Source organism: Sciurus vulgaris (assembly GCF_902686455.1).
Source record: "Sciurus vulgaris genome assembly, chromosome: 6".
NCBI lineage: Eukaryota > Metazoa > Chordata > Mammalia > Rodentia > Sciuridae > Sciurus > Sciurus vulgaris.
This window is the reverse complement of record NC_136466.1, coordinates 5,844,344-5,864,763: the sequence shown is the minus strand read 5'-3', so window position 1 is coordinate 5,864,763 and position 20,420 is coordinate 5,844,344. Positions and strand designations below refer to the sequence as shown.

General features: G+C 36.9%; 1 pseudogene across 1 annotated transcript in view; it reads right to left on the bottom strand.

Annotated features, from left to right (window-relative positions):
* Nucleotides 1–20,420, bottom strand: part of LOC306663223 (transportin-1-like) — a 120,485-nt pseudogene that overhangs the window by 70,052 nt on the left and 30,013 nt on the right. The window lies entirely within an intron of this gene.

The window sequence follows — 20,420 nt, the reverse complement described above, 5'->3', positions numbered from 1 at the left end:
CCTTACCAGGAAAACCACACTTGCTCTTAGAAAAGTGATCCTGATGAGTCTGTCTGGGCTTCTCTGGAAAAATGTGTGTCCTCCACTCTCATGTGTGGGTGTTCAGACAGGTAGGTTTGTGTTAATTTCCCAGCCAGTGTGATATTCATGTGGTCTAATGCAGTCTAATTTCAGTCTTTGCCTCCCCATCCCCATTCATCCCTGGCACAAACCTGACTTTCAGCCTAAGTGAACCACCTGTTCACTGCTGATGTCTTTACAGTGAGCTGTTGATTTAATTTTTCCTATTAGTAAATACTGACCTTTAAAAGAGTCTCCAAAGCAATCTTTCCTCTGAAACCTTCTTTATAATCTCTAATTTTCATTCCAATTTTGTGAAGTTAGGAAATCAACATGTTATACTACCTTTATCTAAATCTGTATGTATCATCACCCCAGGTCACTGGTGCAAATTACTTTATTGTGGTCTATGAATCATTCATCATTTTATCTTTTAGGGGCAAGTGCATGACTTCCCGGACAGTGGTTAATGAACTAAAATGTCCGGTTGTTTTGTTGACTGACAATTCACCTGGACTGAATTTCATTCTTCTTCTGATTGACAGATGAAGAGCTCCAAAGCAGGCTCTGCCCCTTCTTCACTGCTGTAGCACACACAGTGCAGGCTGGGTGAGGTCATCAACCCAGAGGCCTGGGTGCTTTCCAGGCAAGTCTCTTTAAAGTAGTGCTCTCTCAATAAATAACTGATGACACAAATGTGATCCCAGGTATTTCAGATCTTGAGGTTTTAAAGAAGAAAAATATTGATATTTTCAAATAATGTGATTACCGTGGGAGAAATAATACAATAATACATTGCGTAAGCATGTAAATACATATGACAAATTCAGAAGGTTATGGGTGATGAGACAAATCCATATTAAACACCTTGCAACCTTTCACTCTCCCTACTGACCTGCAGGCACTTCCTGGGTTATTGTTGATCAACCCCAGGCATTTGTGTCAAACATAAGATGGAAAATTAACTATGGGATTAGGATCTGGAAGCTGGCCTAGAACAACAGAGACATGTTCTTAGTTTCAATTTTTTAAATTCTAAACCAAATAATCGTTTGTGTTTCCAAAAGAATTTAGCAAAATCTCCAGTAAATCATTTGAATTTTATTAACTTAATACATGTTCTTCTTTGCTTATGTGGTGTAACTACAACTTAAAATATTCCTTTCTACATTTGACTTACTTTTTCCATGGGTCAGTCTCATAGGAAACTTCAGATTATGGATGTAATAAAATAAATACGAGAATTACCACCTAACTTTTACAGGCACTTAGAGCATACTTGGAGATCTACAAAATATGATTCCTTTATGAATCTAGATATTTAATTAACCTTTTTACCAGTTTCACTTAGTTATGCATGACAGTAAAATGTATTTATGCATTTTGATAAATCATAAAAAATGGAGTACAATTTTTCACTTTTCTGATTGTACATATTGTAGGGTCACATAAAATTAGAAATAAGCTTTAGTTTCTGCAGTTTGACCTCAATCACTTTGGAGTATTTAAAACTACATTTTCTATTAACAGGTGAAAATTGCTTGTTGAAAATTCCCTCAGAAAACAAAAATATGGGGCATAAATACAACCGAGTTCTGGAAGCATGAGGGTCTGAAAAATAAGTAGGAGGAGAAGTTAGCATGTATTAAGGTCAGAAATTTGAAGAGGATTGTTTCCAGTGCTTTCCTTTGTAAATGGTGATTGCTGGGGTTTTCCCTTTGGATCCTTCTCTTTATAGTGCTTAAAATATGCTAAATCAATTTCATATAAAAATGCAAAGTCTTGCTTGGGTTTTAAGAAACAGGAATTAATTATTTTCTAAATTACATATTTCAGTATTAGCAATTATCACTAGTGCTATTGATCAGCCATTGAGGAAAGCCAAGGGGCACGTTATTACATCCTGACCTTCAAAATGTGCCTCCAAAGGCTGCACAATTCTGTTTTTACATTTTTACCACTGGACACACATGTCCTATGATCACAACTGATATAACTTTAATATAAAATGTAAAAAAATATTGAAAAGAGGACATAATTCTGATCAGTAAAAGCTGAGAGGATGAATTCAAAAAAGCTGAGATTGATGAATTCAAAATGCTTCATTGAAAATTGTGTACAATGCTATACATTTTTATTTCCCACAGCTACTAACAATATGAGTGTATGCCATTTGCATACATGAATTCTCATCTACCTTCCTGTCACCTACAAGATATTTGGCCTTTTGTCTTCCTTTTTCCTTAATCAGTATGTATTTCTTTGAGACCTCTCAAATCTGTGCAGATAATTCTATGTATTTTCTGAATTTGTGTTAAGTAAAAGTCATTTGACAAGAAGAATTTTAAACTCATAAGAGCAGCAGGAAGAGCTATCACCTGCCTTACTTGCAAATACTGTGTAGACACCCACCATACTGTGTATATGTTTGCTACTTAAGCACCTGATATCATAGCAAATACCACAGTGCTTAGAAGACCTCTCTGTGCCTGCCGTTCATTGCAGATTTAACCTGTCATTCTTTCCCTGGGCTGGCTGACTCTCTAGATGGGACTGCAATATGACAGGCAGAAAAAGAGTGAGGCTCAGATGCACTTAGACTCTAAGGGCCAATTACTCACTCCTGAATGTTGCCTGTTCTCCACGTGAGATGAGAGCTGTGTCTGAACTTGGCTTCTCCTATGGAGTATGTCTGCACACCAGTGGATCTATCCAGCCAGCCCAGTGCCATGTGGGATGTTGGCAGCTCAGTCACCTCTGTTTTATGTGAGCCTGGTGCCTTGCCAGTGGCAGCAGGAGCCCACGAGCCCAGAGGTCAACCTGCAGAGGCAGGCAGAGGGGTGGGCACAGCACTAGGCTGTAGCATCTCCAGAACCCAGGGGAGAGAGACCTGGCCACATGCCAGAATGCACAGTGGATGACACAGGGGAGTCCTCTGCTGGGCACCACCCTATGTCATTGCTGAGAAGAGAGTAGCACTGAGGAGAGATGGATGGTGCTCACTGTGTGTTCTCATCTCTGCCTCCTTCACCTCTGTGTGAGTTGGGGGTGTTTATGGGGATTAGTTAACATTAAGGGAGATGAGAAACTCACTCACTCATGAACCTGACAGTGGGAAACATCTAACACTGCATTTCAGCAACAAAATTTCTTATCACTGAGATGAAAACCACATGACATAAAGTTAACCTTTATAACAGTTCATGGCATCAATTCAGTGTTATTTATATCAGGACAAATTTGTAGAACTTCCATGTTCAACTTGTTGATGAATACTTTTACTACTTCAGGTGAGCCATCTTATCTGTTACCCAGAGTTGCTATCATCCCCACTTACTGTCACTAGAAAACATTAAGTATATTCTGCATATCAAGATTTACATGTGTGTGAAATTTCTTAATAGAATCACTTAATATATGATTTTTCTGGTTTAACTTAGCCTAACAGTTTCAAAATTAATCCACTTTGTAGCATGTATCATTTATTCATTTCTTAAGAATGAGAGACATTTCTTTATGTTCACATGCCCAAAATATTTTAATCAACACATCAATTGTGGGTATATTTTTCTTCTTTTGGTTAACCTAATATGAGTGATTTATTGAAAACTTATTAGTTAACATTAAGGGAGTTAACATTAGTTAACATTAACTTATTTCATAAGTTTTGCATCTTCAATATTTTGGTTCACATTCTGCACTGTCTATGATTATGTAAAGTAATGGTGGCAGTCAGAGTCACATTATTGTTACCAAAATACTTTATGCAAAACAAACATACAACAAACAAAGAAACAAAAAACCCTAACAAACAAAAGAGCAACTCAGATGGGTGAATCATATTTTGGCTCAGGTTTTCAGAGTTTTCATCATCATTGGACAATTCCACTACTTTTTTCCCATGGTGTGGGTACATGGAGGAAGGACACAGAAGAGGGAAGCGGCTCAGGATGTGCCTGCAGGGAAGCAAAGATAGGGAAGGGAAAAGGGGAAGGAAGGAAGGTGGATGCTTCCAGGGCTTACCAACAGTGTCCACCTTCTCCAGTAATGACCCCATATGACTAATGCTACCACCCAGTCACCTCATTCAAACTAATGTGGCAGATTAGTTTGTAGCTCTCACAACTCAATCATTTTACATTTGAAAATTCCTGCCTCTCATCAGGAAATCTGGGAGACACCTCACATCACATCCATAACTTTCACTGCTGGTTCCCAAAATCTCATGTCCACTTTTCATTGCAAAATGAATTTAGTCCATCCTAAGGGTCCATAGTCTTAACCAGTCCAGCATTGCCCAAAAGTCAAAGTCAACTATCTCACCTAAAATGAAGGCAAACTCTGGTTTGTGAGCTCTTGTAAAATCAAAACAAGTCTCATACATGCAATGTCCACTGGTAGAAGTAAACCTCTCCATTCCCAAAGCAATAAGAGGGCTATGGAAAGAAAGGGAGGGTCAGAGGAAACCAAACCCAGCTGAGAAAGCATAACTCCACCTCATACAGCATCTAGTACTCTTGACTGAAAGAAGTTCTTTTCAAAGGGCTTGGGGATTCCTGCCAGTTGTAGAGCACAAGGGTGTTCGTTCATTTGTCTCTCTCTGCAGGCATAAGTTTCTCTTGGTTGAATGTTCGTGCTACTGCTTCTATCAATTTCAGATAATTCCATTCAACTGTGGCTTCACTTTTAGAGGTTAAGCTATTATCCTGTCAGCGGCAGCCTACAAAGGCTCAGCACCTGTTACAGTTTGCCTGGAATCTCAGGCCTTTCTGTGAAAAGATGGTGGAAACCTCCATTAACTTTTACCTTGAGCGCCCTGCAGTCCTGCAGGGCCAGCACCACAAAAATATTGCTAAAGCCTGCTTCCAGCTGACACCATAGTTGGGTCCCTGAAATTACTGCCATGGTGGCTTCTGAATGTCTTTCTTGTTGAACATGCTAATCTCACTTGCTGGGACCCCTTTGTAAGTATGGAGGCCCCATGAGACATCTCACTAGAATTTTCACTTCTATATCCTTGAGTGTGCAAGGGATGTGGTCTTGCAAATGTCTTAGAGGCCCTCAGACACCTTCACATTTTCTCTTTGTGAAATTCTTGGTTTCTCTTAAGGGACTACAATCTCTTTACAACCACAACTTCCCTGGCCCCTGTTTTTGAAATGATCACTTTAAATTCTGATGAAATGTGGTTTATAACTCTACTAATATAAACATATGTTTTCTTAAAATGCTATGTCTATGATATTGATATAAATATTCTAAAACTATTTGAAACTTGGAATAGTTTGATGGTTTTATAAAACTTGAAAAAGTATAATATTCCTAGCAAAATATTCTCAGTTTTGAATGTGACCTTAAAATGCTCTATAGAATCAGTTACTACGTTGTCTTTTTGGTGGCAGAATGAGTTACTACATTGTCTTGTTGGTGGCTGAAGCCCAACACATTTCTAACTGTTGACTATAGTAAGTCTTTTTCTTCTGTAGTTTTAATTCCACAAAGCACTGACAACCATTATAACAAAAAGTCTCCACCAAGTACTCCTAAACATAATATACTTATAAGGTTAGACATGATATTCAGAAAACATGGCTTTCCAAAATATATCTCTGACATGTTCAGTATACTCTAAAAAAATCTCTTCATTTGTTTCACATGTAGTATATGAAGTAAAATTTTTGCAGATCTCTACATAAGTTCCACACCACACCACACTTTCAGGGTTTTGCATTATTTGACATAAGATATGAGATATCATGGAGTCCTTATATCAATATTTCCTTTTTTATCTCCTTTTCCACCAGGTCTTTCAATATAAAACCCAAGTTAGATGTCCAAATACATGCATCAAAAGACAACTTTCAATAGAACTGGTGTTTGAAATTGAATTTATTTCAAACTTTATCCATTAAATTTAAATTTAGTCTACCCAGCCACCTTAACTCTAAGAAGCACATGAGTTAGAATTCAGTCAGCTACAGTGGTGGAGGACATGAATGTCATGTGGAATTCAACTGGGATTCTCTGAAGATCCTTCTGCTCTAGCAGGGAACATTGAAATGGTGAGAACAAGAAAACATGGGAAACAGTTTGTGGATGAAGATTTCTTGCTGGTTGCATCCTGTTAAGCAAGTCAAGCCCTCCTGCATCACCCAACACCTGGGTGCTCAATGGTTCCTCTTGAAGGTATTCCTGTGTCTGAAAACTTTAAGAAATGCCATTATGAATTAATCTCATATATTTAAATTTTTTATTTTCCTAGGTAATAAATGCACTCTTGAGTTTCTCCACTTAGTTTGTATTATTGTTCTGGTGAGCAACATTGTTTTTCAGAATTTGGAATTTAATATATTGAGTGAGGTATTTCATGAACAATTTTTTTATTATTTTGTTATATAAGTTACTCCTAGGTAACTTGATGTTGATCATATGTCAGTTATAATTAATGATTAGCACAGTATATGCTAAAATGTTTGAAGACAAATATCTTGTGTGGGATGATGAGCTATTACAAATCATGTTCACGGTTACACACCTGCATCCCAGCGGCTCAGGAGTCTGAGGTATGAGGATCTTAGGTTTGAAGCCAGCCTCAGAAACTTAAGGAAGCCCTAAGAAACTTAGCAAGACCCTTTTTTTCTGTGATAAAAGAAAGAAAGGGCTGTGAGTTCACCCTGGGTTCCATCCCTGCTGTAAACAACAGCAACAAAATAGACTGCCACAGGTATAGAGAGGGTTTTATGGTAGGAACTCCAGTAAACTGAGAGAAGTGGTGGCACTGATGTGGGAACAAGGGTCAGGCCAGACAACTAGACTTTATCTTTCATAATGATCAGACATGACTCATTAGCATTCTCATTACAGAAGTAAGATGTGTGTGAGGAAATCTCTCTGGAAGATAACATGCAACTCAGCTCCATAGTTACATTCCCACCACTGGGTCTCTCATGGAGATAACAAGAGACTGACAGCCATCAAAGTTGTGGGGGAGATTCAGGGTGCTCTTTCCCAGTGGATGAATTTGACTATAGGGACATGAGGGTTGAAATCTTTGGTTTCTGCTTTCTTCATGGAAAAGGAGATACTTTCTTTTTCATGTTGCAGATGGGAAAAGCAATTCCTGTGATTCTCTCGTCATTTTGCTTATAAATTCTTTAGAAGTTGAGTTTTATATAATTTTAAAATAATTAAACTGACAATTATGTATCACAGTGCTCACAAATCTGTTTGAGATTTCTCTGAGTAAGAGCATATTATGCAAGTATATGTTATCACCATGTTTTGTTTGTAAAGGTTTCCTCTGTGACAGTATTATATACAGGTACAGTGAAGTTTCAATATATTAATACTATGGATAGCTTTCAATATATATAAACACAAATGATTTTAGAATAGATAGTGAATTGTATTTATATTTGAAACATTGATAAAATTACAGATTTAATGAAGGATACATGAAATGCTATGGTAAATCACAAAATTATTGTTCAGCTTCTCATAAGGTACCATTAGGGTAGGTGGTGTAATGAGTAAAGCCCACATAAGAAGACCACTTGATCTTACTTAACTCCACTCAGTGCAAGGAGTATAATGGTAAAATGCATCTTTATCATTTCCCTGAGAAAAACTGTCTGTGCATTACTCTCCTCACAGCTTCCTTTACCTCTTTGTTCCTGAGACTGTAGATGAGAGGATTCAAGAAGGAAGGATCCATGGAATTAAAGGCAGAGAGAAGCATGTCCTGGAGTGTGTCAGAGGTTGCTGCAGGCCTCAGGTATACACCTGTAGCAGGGCTTAGGAAGGTGGACACCACAAGAATGTGAGGAGTGCAGGTGGAGAAGTCCTTCCCTGACTCTCTGGAGGGAAATTTCAGGACAGTAGAAAATATGCAAATATATGACATGCTAATTAAGAAAAAACAACCACCCCAATCCACCACGGCTGAGAGGAGAATAAGGACCATGTTGCTTGTGGTATCACAGCAGGAGAGCCTCAGCAGAGAGGGGACATCACAGAAGAACTGATGGACCATGTTTGACTGGCAGAAGGAAAGCCAGAATGTGTGCCCAGTCTGTATACGTGCATACACAAGGTCACTGAGCAGGGAAGCCAAGGTCATGCGGACACACAACTGAGGGTTCATGATAATGGGGTACTGGAGGGGCTGGCAAATGGCCACATAGTGGTCCCAGGCCATGATGGAGAGAAAAAGAAGTTCAACACATGCCCAAAAAATGACCAAAAATATCCGGGCTGCACAGCCACCCACTGAAATGGCCCTATTGCTAGTGAGAGAGTTGATACAGGCATTGGGGACAGTGATGGAAATGTAGCACATGTCCAAGATGGACAGGTTCCTGTGGAAGAAGTACATGGATGTGTGCAGGTTCTGGTCAGCAGAGGTGACAGTGATGATGAGCAGGTTCCCTAACAAGGTACTCAGATAGGTCAGTAGCAATACCATGAAATAGAGGAAACTGAGTTCCCAGCCATCAGAAGAGCCCAGGAGGAGGAATTCCATTACCATGGTGGAACTGGCCATGTTCTGGAAATTGTTTTACTGAGAAGATAAAGAGATAAGGCAGAGCAAGTGAAGCATGATTAATGCAATTGCTTTTCATTTTTATGTCCAATGTATTTGCTTCAATTTGCAGTTACTTTCCCTGCAGAGGAAGGGTCACTCCTGGTTTTCTGAATTTTTAATCATATCCAAGAAGAGTGCACCTCCCAGTGCAGATGTTTAGGTCTGCAGCCCTTGACCCTGGGAGTAGCCTGCAGGGCTGTTCCTCAGCTCCTCCATCATGCCTCCCCTGACCTCCTGAGAGTCCCATGCAGAGCACTTGCAGGGGTTACTCGTCCCCTCTCCTGCATGGCCACCTGTGTGAGAGTGCATTCTTCAATGCTCTGTAATTTATTTAACATCATTCTCTTCCATGACTCAGAACTGACAAGAATGTTTTAGCACTCGCTCCAGTGTTAAAAATGTTTTTACTCAGTGTTTTTGCCCCATGATATTTGATTCATTTTTCTAAGAGTATTTTCCTTGTTCTTCTTGACATCTTCCATTATATTCTCAATGGCATCATAATCTCTAAAGGCATGTTAATGATATATTCTATAAGTAAGGTTGTGTTCATAATTATAACCCTTATGAATCAGCTCAGACCAGCTCAGTCCCAAGTCACCTACATCATCATTTCCTCTGCCCTCTGCAAACCTAGGTCCTCCTCAGCACTTTGCCTTGTTAATCACACTCTTCCTTTGAAGAGTGAGCTTCCTTCTGAGCCTGTCTGGGCCCTCTGGAGATGTGCATCTCCCATGGTCAGGGGTTGGTGGGCATACACAGGCAAGTTGCTTTTAATTTCACCATCATGGCAAAGTCCAAGGGGTCCCCTCCAGTCTACCTGTCATCTGTGTCTGGTCCCCTTCTTTACTCTTCTGTGACATAAGTCTGAAGCTCTCTCCTGAGTGACCTCCTCTTCAGAGCTCATAGAGACTCGTTTTCGTACTAGCCTAAATGATTAGAATGTGTTACTCTTGAAAGGAGAATCAAATGCACCTTTTCCTCTGAAAACTTACTCATAATATCTAATTCCTTCTTTGACTTTTGTATTTTGTTTAAAAATTGATGTCTTATAATAAATTGCAGCTAATATGTGTGTGTTTATCATCCCTACAACACTGTGCAGATCTTTGAATTTTTGGTCATGTGATATTCATCATTTTACATGTTTAGCAGCAATTACCTGACTTTATGCAGAGTAATTAATAAATAAAAATATTATAACATTATTGACTAACTACTAATGTGGACTGACTTTATTCCACTAATTTACAAATGAATAGCTCCCCAATAGGCTTTGGGCCTTCTTCTGTCCTGTAACAGATACAATACACACTGGTGTAATGATAAAAGCAGATGCTACTCTCTACCCCATGCCTTTACAGGGTCAGATCTAAAGCAGTAATATAATCGCTCAAAAATCATTACTGGTGACACAAATTTGTCCACTGCTATTCCTGATGCTGGGTTTAGGGAAAAAAGAAAATTACTGATATTTTACAAAATTTGATTACTCTAGAGGAAACAAATGTAATAGACTATAAAAATGTAAATATATACAAAAAAATTTGGATACTGATAAGCATTGAGATGAATCAGTAAGAACATGGGCTGGCTTCTCACCCTTGCTGTGAATTGCAGGACTATAGGAAACAGAACATGTGTTTAAAATCCAGGAGATGCATTGAACCATAGATATTTCCCTCATTGTTGAACACTATAAACCACCTACTTTGTGTTTATTTCTCCAACAGAACTTAGTAAATCCCCCCTAAGTAGTTTGAGTTATGTGAATGTAATTGCTTTCCTCCTTATTTATATGATTTAATTGTAATTTTAGAAATGTTCTGAATTTGACTTTGTCTCTTCTTTCTTCAGTCTCAGAGGATACCTGGGATCATGGAGCACTGATCTTTCCTCATGTGTAACATGGGAAAACAAGAATAGGAAATTCCCTAATTTCTACAGTGAGCCTCAGTCAATAGGCTTCAAATGTATCATTTCTTCAGGAAGATAGATTTAAAAACAAAAACATGCTTTTGTTCAATTATCTGCACCTCAATAATTTTAGTGTGACTCATAAATGTATTGATATTTAGGGGCCGATAAATGCCTACCAAAAAATTCCCTTCTACAAACAATTAGATAAAGATAAAATAAAATAAAAGTCAGGTGGAAAAGAAAGGCAGGGGAATGCTTCTGAGGAGATGCAAGGAGGTCTTAATGCCAAGAACATGAAGAGGGCGTGCCCAGGGCTGCCTCTAAAAGTGGGGAAAGCTGAGAGCTTCACTTCTTGTATTTCTACAGATAGTGCTTAAAATAAGGAAACAAATGAGAAACTGGTCTTTTAAAAACTGCAAAGGATTATTCCAGTTGTAAGGCACAGGAAATTATTTTCTAAACTACATTTTTCCATTTTAAAATGATTAATTATTATTATTGATAAACCTTTGACAATTATTAAGGTGATATTTATAGTTTCTGAAATTCATAGTATGCTTCCAGAATTTTATAATTTCATTTTTTGTATGGTTACTACTGGACAGAGACTTCCTCGTAGTCACACCTCATATTTTGGTAGTAAAAAATGTAAAATTAGTTGAAAAACAGAATAAAATTTTTATCAATACAAAAAGATAGGTGGATGAATTCAAAATGCTTCCATAAAAATTGTATGCAACTGAAAATTTCTTTTTTCCTACATTAACTGATACATTTTAAGGTATATTATTTATATAAATACTTTGGTATTTACCTACTTATTGTCTATCAGGTATTTTCCATGTTATACTTTTTGCTTTAAAATGAAAGTATTTATTTGTCTTCTCTGAAATTACTGTTTAGACTATTCTATGCATTTTCTGAATATATTATAAGTAAGAGTAAGTTAAATAAAAGAATTTTAAACCAAACAGAAGCCACCTGAGGAACTCTCACACACTTATTTGCATACACCATGAAAATGTCCGCCAAGGTCTCTGTGTTTCTATTGTAAACATGGAAATCATAGAAAATAGCATTATGCAGTTTTAAGGACCCACTGGACTTGCTGTGTTCTTTACAGAACTAACCATTTTTCCCCTGGGATACCTGACCCTTGGATACTATTGCAATTTGCTGAGCAGAATTAAAGTGAGGCTTAGATGTGTTTGGACTCTAACTGCCAAGTACTCACTCCTGAATGCTTCCTGATCTCCATGTGGGAGCAGAACAGAGTCTCACCTTGGCTTCACCCAGCAACTGTGTCTGCACCACAGTGGATCTGTCCAGCCAGCACAGTGCCATGTGGGATGTGGGGAGCTCAGTAGCCTCTACTTTATATAAACTTGGTGCCTTTCTAGGGGTCCTGGGTGTAACACAGCACAGCTTGCAGAGACAGCAGAAGGCTTGAGCACATCAGGAGGGAACTTGAATCTCCAGAGCCCAGGAGAGAGTCCTGGTCACATGCCACCATGCACAGTGGATGACACGGGAGTCCTCTGCTGGGCATGCTGAGAAGTAAGTAGCACAGAGGAGAGGCTGATAGTGCTCACTGTCACTCCTCCTTCACCTCAGTGTGAGTTAGGGGTGTTTATGGGGATCAGTTTACATTAGGGTGGTGAAAACTCTCACTCTCTCACCAACATGCAAGTGGGAAACCTCTAACACATTTTGGCAGCAAAATCTCTTATACTTCAGATGAAATCCACATGACATAAAATTAACCTCTCTAACAGTTCACAGTTATCAATTCAATGTTTTGTTCTGCACAACTGTACAACTTTCAGCTTCAACTTTTTCTCAAATACTTTTATTACTTAAAATGACCCATTGATCCATTACACAACATTGTCCATATTATCTCTGACTGCAGTCACTGGAAAACATTAAATGTGTTCTGTATCTTTGAATTTCCATATTTGTGAAATTTCATATGAATAAAGTTATTCAGTATATGATATGTATTCTGCCTGAAGTTAGCCTAAAATGATTGAAATTAATCCACCTTATGAATGTACCATTATGCCATTACTTAAGGATGAATGACATTCCATTAAGTGTATATGTCAGAAATATTTTCATCAACATGTGCATTGGTGGACAATTTTTTTTTCTGCTCATATAAAGCAATTGATTTATTGGTTATCATATCTTTTGCCATCTTTGGCATTTCTGGTAAACACTTAACACTCTTTAAGATTATGTTAAATAATTATGTCTGACTTTTTTTCATTGTTGTGAAAAAAATACTGGATCAAAAATAACAAAAAAAACAGCCTGGTGTAGTGGTGCATACCTGTAATCCCAGTGACTCAGGAGGTTGAGTCAGGAGGATCCTGACTTCAAAATCAGTCTCAACAAGAGCAAACAACCAAGCAAATGAGTGAGATGATGTCTCTAAATAAAATACGAAAGAGGACTGGGGATGTGGCTTGGTGGTTGAGTGGCCCTGAGTTCAATTTCGGGTACTAATAAAAATACAAACATCAATCAACAACAAAAATGACACCCCAAACAAAAAACCAACTCAGGTCAAGGAAAGCACATTTTGGTTCACAGGTTCAGAGTTTAGTCTTCTATCATCTGCAAATTTCATGGCTTTGTGCCCATGGTGTGGGCACATTGAGGAAGGACCCAGCAGAGGGAAGCTGCTCAGGAAGTAACTGCCAGGCAGCAAAGACAGGGAAGGGAAAGAGAATGCAAGGAAGAAGACTGCTTCCAGGGCTTGACCCCAGTGGCTGCCTCCTCCAGCAATGCCCCCACATGCAGAAAGCTGTCACCTGGTCAATTCATTCTAACCAGGATGGCCTGGTTATTTTGTTGCTCTCAAAATCTAATCATTTGACCTTGGAAAATTCCTGCCCAAAATGGAAGAACTTTGGGGAGATATCTTACATCCCATCCACAAAGTTTCAAAACTAGACCTCTGAACTCATGTCCACGTAACAATGCAAAAGGTTTTAGTCCATCTACAAGGGTCACTAGTCTGAATAATTCCAACATGGCTTCAAAGTGCAAGTCCAAAATCTCACCTGAAACTGAAGGTAAACACTTGGTTGCGAGTCCCTGTATACATCAAAAGCAAGTTACTTACAGCCAATTACCACTGTCATGGGGTAATTCTTCCCATAGCAAAAGGGAGCTATAAGGTCATTGAAAGAATGGCATGGGCCTGAGGAAATGCCAAACCCAGCTGAGCAAATATATCACTCAACTCCACCTGTAATTGCTCATAGAGCATCTAGGACCCTTGACTGTGAGGTGTTATTTCCAAAGGGTTGACAATTTCTGCCTTTTTGACCTCGCCAGTTGCAGAACACAGGAGCTGTCTTTTATGTTGGCTTTCTCTGCAGACAGCAGTTTCCCCTGGGTGACTGTCCACGCTATGTGCACCCATTAATTCCTGGGGATTCCATTCCAATTTTGACTTTACCCTCCCTGCTTCACATTCACCATGTAAGGGGCAGCCTGCCAGTCCTCAGACCCTGCTACAGTTTACCTGGTCATCCAGGCCTTTCTTTGTAATGACAGTGGAAGCCTTCATGATGCCTTAATTTGAGCATCCTGCATTTCAGCAGAGTCAGCACCACAATAGATGGAGCCAAATACAGCTGCCATCTCACACCATAGTTGGGTCCCTGAAATTCCTGCCATGGTGGTTTCTGACTGTCTGCCTGGTTGAGCATGATAAAACAATTTCTTGCATTCCCTTTGCAAGCAGAGTGGCCCATGACCCTTCTCAAGGGAATTTTCCTTTTACATCCTGAAGTATTTCATGCACATTCTTAGATGTCCTCTGGCTCTTTCCTAATGTTTCTGTGTGAAATCCTTAGCATCTCTTCATGTGCTGCCATCTTTTAAGAAACACAACTTCTTCAGCCTCAGTTTTCTTGCTGCTGTGATTAAATAACCTGACCAGCACAGCTGCAGAAAAGGGCAATTTATTTTTGAGTTCATGGTTTCAGAAGCCTTAGTTCATAGAAGGATGACTCCATTTCTTGGGTTTTAAGGTGAGGCTGAACATCATGGTGGAAGACTGTAGAAAAGGGAAACAACTCACCTTGCTATTAGGAAGCAGAGTGAGTCCACCTGCCAGATACAAATATATACCCTGAAGCGATGACCCAGTTCCCACCTCCACCAACCACATCCTACCACTTCAGTTACGACTCAGTTAATCCCTGCCAGGGGACTAAATCACTGATGGGGCTAAGACTTTTTCAGACCAATCATTTCTCCTCTGAATCCACTTGCATTATCCCACATGTAAGCTTTTTGGGACACCTCACATTCAAACCATAACAGATCCCTTTGAAATTCTGGTACGATCTATTTTTTTTTTAACTCTACTAATATAAACAACTGCTTTTTTACAATGTTATATATCTATGATGCTGATATAAACATTCTACAAGTTTTGTAAAACTTGGAAAACTGTTGGTTCTGGCATTATATTCTCAATCATGAATATTACCTTAAAACATTCTACAGAAGTAGTTACTATATATCCTCTTGGTTTCTAAACTCCCATCAAATTTCTAAGCATGGGCTACTCAAAGACTTTCATTCTACAAAACACCCAAAAAACATAATCACAAAAAAGACTCTAACAAGTACTCTTAAATATAGTTTCTTTAAAAGGATAGATCTAGTATTTCAGAAGAGCTCTCTTTCCAATAGATATCTCTCACATAACTGAAATTACTATAAAAATATCTTTGATCATAACTAATACACAAAGCAAATGTTTTTGCTACATTCTGCTGAAGTTCCAGACCACACTAACACACCTACTGAGTTTTGCATTATATGACATAAGATGATAGATATATGAAGTTCTTATATCAATGTTTCATTTCCTCATATCCTTTGCTTCCATAGATTTTGATACAAAATACCATAAAACACACATTAAGTATCCAACAGCTTTCATCAAGAGGGATGCCTCTCAATAGAACTGGTGTTTGGTTTTGAGTTCTAATCCATCCCACTTAATGATTCTTGATTTTACTTCTTGTAGTTTAAGAGTCTTGTTAAGAAAGTTTGGTCCTAAGCTAACATGATTAATTGGGCTTAACTTCTGGTTGGAGCCAAACTAAAAAGCTGCTTCTGAGCAAAGGAAACAATCAATAACAGGAAAAGAGAGCCTACAGAATGGAAGAAATACTTAGTGCATGCATCTCAGAGAGAGCACTAATTTATAGGATATATAAAAAACTAAAACTCTTAACAAAAAAACCATATAATGCAATCAATAAATGGATTAAAGAACTAAACAGATACTCCACAGAAGAAATACAATTTATCAACAACTACATGAAAAAAATGTTCAACATTTCTTGCAATTAGTGAAATGCCAATCAAAACCACTCTAACATATCATCTCATTCCAGTCAGAATGTCAATAATCAAGAATATAAGCATTAATAAGTGTTGTGAAGATGCGGTTAAAGGATACACTCATACATTGCTAGTGGGACTGCAAATTGCCACAACTACTATGGAAAGCAGTACGGAGATTCCTCTGAGAAATTGGACTGAATCCACCATTTGACCTAGGTATGCCACTTCTCAATTTATACCCAAAGAACTTAAAATCAGTGTACTACAGTAGATGTCACAGCCACATGAATGTTTAAAGCATCTCAGTTTACAATACCTAAATTATGGAATCAACCTAGATATCCCTCAACAAATGAACAATTAAAACTATGATATATATATATATATATATATCAAACATTGGATATATATATCATATATATATATGATATATATATATACTCAGTGAAGTTTTGCTCAGCCATGAGGAAGAATGAAATTATGGCATTTGCAGGTGAATGAATGGAGTTAAATAATGTCATGCTAATCAAAATAAGTGAATTCCAAGAAAAAAAAAATGCTGAATGTTTTCTCTGTTGTGCAGATGCTCATCCATAATGGTGGGATGGATACATAAAAGTGGAGGAACTTTGGATTTGGCTGAGAGAAGTGACAGAGAAGAGCTGGTGTGGAGTGGGAAGAATAGTGGAATGAGACAGACATTATTACCCTGTATACATGTATAATTGCATAACCAGTGTGATTCTGCATCATGCACAGCCAGAGGAAAGAGAAGATGTGCTTGATTTATGTACATCTAGTCAAAATGCAATCTTCTTTCATGAAAACTAATTATAACACATAAAAAATGTACCATATTTCAAAAATAAAAAAGTTGGTGTTTGTAATTTTATTTCTTTCTAATGTTATACATTGAATTTAACATTAGTTTACCGAACTACCTTACCTCATGTAAAACTTTCAATATCACTCAATAGGATTCAGTAAACTATAGTTTAGAGAAAATGTGAGTAAAGGTGGAATTCACCTCATTTTCCCTGAGGGACCTTCTGCTCTCGCATGAAACATTGGAACAGTGAGAACCAGAAGCCATGGTACAGCCAAGAATGTGTGGCAATATGTTGGTTCACATAGAACTGGATGTAAAGTTATCTGGGGGTTGGGGAATTCTATGAGAGAAAGAAGAAGACATGAGTACTGGAATGAGACTAATACAAAATAAATGTTGGAGCATCTGGGACATGTCAATGAACATCATGATGATGGTAGAAACCAGTGAATTTTTTACAAGGAGGTTGAGAGAACTAAAAAGTTATTCCCATGACAAAGTTGGTGATGACATGGCCTCAATTTGGGAATATAAAACTTTAATAATATTAGTTACACTGTCAGAGGTATCAGAAATGTAAACACAAAACTTTGTTTTTATAATGTCATAGGTAACCCTATAAGATGTTGTTCAGATGTCTAATGTCATCTGATTCTTTAAAGTAACTTTTAATAGGCTCCTACATGTTTGGAAGAGTTCCCTTTACTTTTGTCCCTTAGGGCTAGATAATCACACTAGCAAACACACATTAAATCTGTCTATGTAGGAGATTAGGAATTATTTTTAACTTCAGTGTTCAGGTTTTGCTTTTAAACATCCAGCAGGCCACTTTCACAAGTTTTGAAGTTGGAAGGAGTTTTGAGTTTTTACTTTAATGCCTATAACTTTGCAATATTTACCTCTACCATTTAATTGGAGTCAGTAGGAGTAATGGAAGTTAGCCCTACATCCTGTAAATTCTATAGGTGATGGCCTAGTATCTTTAAATTAACTCTGGTTGTTCTGTTGAAAGTTGTAATTTTAAGGCATTAATAGATAATAGTTAAAAAGTTTACAAGGAAAGTACAAAATTAAATTAATAAGAGTGAAATAACATTTATTTTGTATAGTAGCTATGTACCAAAACATAATTTTTATAATCTCAAATCCTTATTACAAACTTTAGTTTGAAGAACACCAGCTTAGAAAGATGTTTTTTCTAAACCTTTTATTTTAAAAGATTAATATACTTGGAAGATATAAACTAGTATAGAAAGAAGCCTGCAAAAGCACCATGATCACACTCATGTCCTTCAATTAATCAAGTTCAGCTTTTGAAGAAAAATTCAGGATCTTTAGTGTAATGTAGTGTAATTCATTCAAAACTACCAATTGTTTTACAAACAGAATTGTACAGATCCTAATTCCTTTAAGGCCAGGAATCCTAAATAATAAAACTTAACAGACATGAGAAATTATTGTGATAGAAAAGAGCACATTAATATTTTGGGAAATCCTTGTTACTTCAACACGTAGAGGATTAAACTTTGGTTTATATCAGTGCATTAATATTTGACCTTCGGAAGAACCCTTAAGTAACATCAACTAACTGTGTTAAATAAATATAACCAATAAAGTTGCACACCAATTTTTTGAAATTCACTCTCCACAAACTTTCTCTATTTTACTTAAATGTTTTGCAACTTTTACTTTATCACATGGAAGACTTTTACATCCAGAATCATTAGTTTTTCTTTTAATTTTCATATATACATGGGGAGGGAGGTACCAAAGATTGAATTCAGGGGCACTCAACCACTGAGCAATATCCTTAGTAATATTTTGTATTTTATTTAGAGACAGGGTCTCACTGACTTTGAACTCAAGATCCTTCTGCCTCACCTTCCACAGTCACTGGGATTACTGCCATGTGCCACAGCACATTGTTTAAAATACATTTTTTTTTACCTAGAACTTATTTATATCTCTTCCCTAGATGTTGTCATCTGTTTAAGTTTACAATTTGAAATAATCCTATTTAAAATTTTTGAATTTAGACAAATGACTCCACTTTAATAGACAAAATACTTTGTTTTTATAGTCTTCAAGCACATCTAAAAGCAAACTAAAATATTTTTATACTCTTTGTATGTAGAATTACATATGAAAGAATTTTTTCTTTGGGTATTCTTGGTTTTAGTGATGTCAGAGAAACGTTTTCAATTTATAGTATGTGAATACCCATTTAGTGTTTATATATACTACCTTCTGGAATTTATGAAATCAAGAGTATTGATTTTATATTTTGTCATTGATTTTTAATACTTTAATATTTTAAATTAATCAGATAGTATTTTATTTTATAACAAAAAAACATTTGTAAAGATTGATTCCATCTGTTAAATCTAATTTGCTTGTTTCTAAATGTAAAAATTCAGGATATCAGACAATCGTAGTTAACAATATTAGCCATCACTTTTGTATTGAAGAGAAATCTGAGAAACAATGGATCTTAAACATTTTAGATATTTTATTGAGACCATTGTGTGACCACCTAGAAAAACTTAAGAGTTAGTAATTTTAAAGATATCTTACTTTCATTTATTTACATAATTTAAATTGAATTTTAAGGTCATGTGAAAAGAATGATATTTAAATACATTTTTATTTAAATTTTAATTTATGAGCACTCATCTCTATGTCAATTTTGATACCATCTACAGGATATATGGATGCAAGCACATATGTAGCCACAACAGTAAAACACACAGGTGTGCACACATACTTAACTCAGACAGGAAACAAAGATTTTATATCATTTTGTAGGTATATCTCCACAGGTGGGAGGCAACACTACAAATAGTATTAAAACCTCTATTAGATATAAGCCACTAGGAATCAGAATAGAGCCAATCTGACTTTATATCATGACTTAAATGCAGGGCAGGCCTGCGCAGGTGGAAATGCCAGGTGCAAAGCCACTGTAGACACCTGAATGAAAGGCTCAGGGGACCACAGGCCCTTGGTGGCTGTCAGAGTTATTACCAACACCACCATGTCTATGCACCTTCAGGATTTTGTAAAGGGACTTTTTCTAGTGTATTTGAGAGACAAACCTTGAAAAATTGACCTCTGAACATAGAGTTGAAAGACTTCTATAGGTAGATAAAATAAGACTAATCAGAAGAATATCAATGAAGCATGAAGGAAGAAATGTAAATTTACTATAACAACATGAACTTAATATATATATATATATATATATATAAATTTTTCAAAACAGGAGTTCTAAAAATAATACAGTCATAATTACTCTAGTAAAGGAAGCATGCAAAATCTTTTCATCAGATCAGAGTGTACCTTTTTTAAAAGTTATTTTTTGTTCTTTGTAGTTATATATATGACAGTATAATGTATTTTGACATAGTATACATGCATGGAGTATCACTTTCTATTTTTGTATTTTACATGCTGTGGGGTTACTTTGGTCATGTATTCACATATAAACATAGGAAGGTTATATATGATTTATTGCCCTGTCTTTTTTATTTTCATTAACATTCCCTATCTTTTTTCTCTTTTTGTGTAATCCAATGAACTATACCAGTTGTCTGTAAAGTTAGTGGGAAACAGATGAAAGGAAGGCTAGTGTAAACCAAACTATCT